Source organism: Scyliorhinus torazame, chromosome 5, assembly GCF_047496885.1.
Source record: "Scyliorhinus torazame isolate Kashiwa2021f chromosome 5, sScyTor2.1, whole genome shotgun sequence".
Lineage (NCBI taxonomy): Eukaryota > Metazoa > Chordata > Chondrichthyes > Carcharhiniformes > Scyliorhinidae > Scyliorhinus > Scyliorhinus torazame.
Window position 1 is genome coordinate 110,676,768 of NC_092711.1, and position 4,320 is coordinate 110,681,087.

A 4,320-nucleotide genomic window follows, 5' to 3' on the forward strand; every position below is an offset into this window, starting at 1 on the left:
GAGCTAGGGAGCTCTTTCCAAGGGCCGGTGCAGACTCGATGGGCCGAATGACCACCTTCTGCACTAAATTCTATGAGGTCAGAAGCTCATATTGGATCAAGTATGAAATCAAGTTTACAAAGAGACTGGCTAAGTCTCAGATTGTTGCCAGGGAGAGGAATAGAGTTGGTATGTCAGGAATGGAGATTGGAACAGGGACCAAACAGTGGATTCAGTCTTCTCCATATTTGATTGAAGTTATTTAGTCAGCAGGAAGAGAACCAGAATGGGCCCTAAGTCTGATATCCGGTATAACTTAGTTCGAGAGGGAGAGGAAGAACAAAGGAAACCCTGGAAGATTTCGAGGAACGACCTTCGCGATTGCTCATCAAATCTCCACACAGTCAGTTCTGGACACAAGGTTCACCTCTGTTATTCTAATTGCTCAGTCAGGGTGATTCAGATTAATGTCTGTCACAAGTCATGAATGAAGTGACTTATAAAGCATATTCTTACCTCTAATTATATAACTTTGGTAAAAGGATACAGAAATAATGATCAAATACTTTATTTGGATTTCAGCCCAGGGAGGAGAGTGTGTGGGACGGGAATTTACAGCTTTGGGGACAGAAGAGAGAAACAAAATGTTCCCCAGAAACTGGAATTGTCTGTTCTGAATTTCTATCCTGTACTGATAGTGTGGCCTTTGTAAGCTCCTTTTCCAGGGCATTAGGAGAAGATTTTCAGACAGGAAACACAAACAAAATATCACATTAAGATCCGACAGTGTCACTCAATTGATCAGGACCTGAATATCCTGACTATAAATGTGGAAAGAAAAATGTTTGTTCTGTTTGTGGGAAAATATTTAAAACATCAGTGTGACTGGAAAAGCACCGAGACACACACGCACCCGAGTGAGAGTGTTCCAGTGAACTGACTGTGGAAAGAGCTTTAACCAGTTACAGCCTGAAAAAAACACCATTCACTAAGGGGAGAAACCATACACATGTTCTGTGTGAGGACCAAGCTTCACTTGATTGTCAAAGAGGAAACGGACAAAGACACTAACTCCATGGAGATACCGTCGAAACCGTGGGGTATGATTTTCGCTGAGGGGGTTTCCAAAATTGGAGAGGTCCCGGCTTCATATGCCGGACGAGCTCTGCAAAGTGCTTGACTGGGGAGGTGATGGTGTAATGGTATTGTCACTGGATGAGTAATCCTGAGACCCAGCACAATTCTCTGAGAATGCAGGTTCAAACCCCACCAAGGCAGATGCTTCATCGTGGCTTGTATTTGAACTTGAATCCAATAAATCAGGAGCTGCACAGTAGCACAGTGGTTAGCACAGTTGTTTCACAGCTCCACTGTCCCAGGTTCGATTCCCGCTTGGGTCACTGTCTGTGCGGAGTCTGCACATTCTCCTCGTGTCTGCGTGGGTTTACTCCGGGTGCTCGGTTTTCCCCCAGTCCAAAGATGTGCAGGTTTGGTGGAGTGGCCATGCTAAATTGCTCTTTGTGTCCAAAAGGGTTAAGTGGGGTTATTGGGTTATGGGCATAGGGTGGAGGTGTCAGCTTGAGAAGGGTGCTCTTTCCAAGGGCCAGTGCAGCCTTGATGTGCCGAATGACCTGTTCTGCACTGTAAATTATATGATTGTGGAAGTTCGATGTTAAACAGTTTAGTGAGAATTGGGTCAAAGGAGCAAAGGGTAAGTTTCACAGACAAGATGAGCGCTGAGAGAGCATGATGGGAGACAGCAGGAAACGAGGAGAAAGATGTGAGTTCAGAATTTGGAAGAAAGGTCTTTCGAGGCAGTTTTACTGAGTGGTTTAGTGGAAGAGGAGCTGTAGAATCAGCTGATCGGATTGTTTTAATGGGTGAGGTTTTCCAGTCCTTCCTGCTGGCTGGATCTTCCAGTCCCACAGATCTCTCGGTCTGCTGTTCCGATTCATTGGTTGTCTCATTGGGTTCGCTGTAGGCCTCTTGGGGTCTGTGGAAAAACTCCCGGTGCCTCATTCACCTGATGAATTCCCCGGAGCGGAGAAACTACGACATCTTCTTCGCAGCCTTCAACACGTCATCGATGAAAACGAACATCTTGCCAAGGTCATCAACACTACTTGCCTCTAAACAACTGCGCAACCTCAAACAGACCATTGATTGCAGCAAACTACCCAGCATTCAGAATAGCTATCATGACACCACACAACCCTGCCATGGTAACCTCTGCAAGACGTGCCAGATCATCAACATGGGTATCACCAACACGTGTAATGGTGCGACTTGGCCAACATTATGTACTTCATACGCTGCAGCAAAGGATGCCCTGAGGCGTGGTACATTGGCGAGGCCATGCAGATGCTGCAACACGAATGAATGGACATTGTGCAACAATCGCCAGGCAGGAATGTTCCCTTCCAGTCGGGGAACACTTCAGCAGTCAAGGGCATTCAGCCTCTGATCTTCGGGTAAGCGTTCGGCCTTCAGGACGTGCAACAACACAGAATGGCCGAACAGAAACTGATAGCCAAGCACAACATACATGAGTCCGGCCTCAACTGGGACCCTGGATTCATGTTACATTACATGTGCTTGCGAAATCCTACCAACTGTCCTGGCTTGAGACAATTCACACCTCTTTAACCTGTGATTATCCCTCTCTCTTATTGCACCGTCTGGACCTGTAAAGACTTAATTACCCGCAAAGACTCGTATTCAAAGTACCATTTGGCATCATTGAATTTTTCTACATATGTGTTTGTGGAACCTACATCTTCATTCACCTGAGGAAGGAGCTGCACTCCGAAAGCTAGTGATTCTAAACAAACCTGTTGGACTTTAACCTGGTGTTGTAAGACTTCTTACTGTGCCCACCCCAGTCCAACGCTGGCATCTCCACATCCTAAATGAGAAGCATTAAATGCTTCTGCCAGTTTCGGACCAGGCACCTTTTGCGCGTTAGGTGAATGTGATAACCTCCATGCTACAGAAACAGCTGGAAGCACAGTACCCAATGGTCTCAACTTGTAAGACCATAAGATATTGAACTTTAGCATTTGTTCAGCAAATATCTAATGGGACAATGCTCTCTGTTGAATCATTAATGCATCATTCTTATCATCCTGTAGAAAATTTCCATAAATTTTACTCAATATTTGTTTAATTATTCTATGTTGAACATCAGTATATTTATTTGTTATATATGACTTCATTTTGAATTGAATAGATCTCGAATCTTCACCCTGAATAAACTCTGAAATATACACCATTGAATTAAATTGCAAACATGACTGACCAAGAAAAGAAAGCGTTTCACTGGGTAACAGAAGTCGCATGAATCTTTGTTCAGTTTGACCACAGTCAGCTTTTAAACAAAGTCAAATATAGTTAAATGGAAGTGAATTGTGTGTTGCTTAGATTTGACCCCTCTGTGTTTTGGTGTGAAACATTATGCAGCCTAAATCCCGTTCATGTATAAGAAAGGAGGGGTGACAGCAAATCCGTACTGAGCCTGGATTTCCTCATCTCCCTGAGTGGCTTTTCCTGTTTCTCTGTCATTAAGGCCGAATTTTTCAAAAATGTGGTTCAGTTAAATCTCTGCCATTTCCTCTAATTCAGTTACAGTATCGTTTGTGTCTGTCTATATGAGCTGTCTGGATATGTTTCGGAGGCTGATTAAAATCTTAAGAATTTAATGGCTTTGTAGACGTAGATTTTGTGAACTGAGCAAACTGCCAAGATCCGCACTTTGTTTTTTCATGTATGGAACGATCTGTCTGGACTGTACACAGAACAATACTTTTCACTGTACCACGGTACACGTGACAATAAATCAATTCCAATCAAAGAGACAGTTTCTTACTCGCCTTAAGATTGAACAATGAGCCTTCTTAAAAATTATTCATTTCTGGGAGGTGCGGGTCACTGGCGGGGCCAGCATTTTCTGTTCATTCCAATTGCCCTTGAACTGCGTGTCTTGTGAGGCTATTTCAGAGGGCACTTACAAATCAACCACAACATTGCTGTGGATCTGGAGTCACGTGTAGGCCAGGCCACATAAGGAGAGCGGATTTCTTGAAGGATTTTAGTGAACCAGGTGAGTTTTCACAACAATCAAGAGTGTTATCATTAGACTTTTAATTCAAGACTTTTATTCAATTTCAGCATCTGTCATAGGCAGATTCGATCCCTGATCCCCAGAGCATTAACCTGGGTCTCCGGTTTACTCACCCAGTAACAATACCATTCCAATGCCTAGCGCACATATTCTTGGCAGAATATGGTGTCTCGTGTTGTGTTCTGTGATCTTGTCTTGCAATGATTCTACTGAACTGCTGG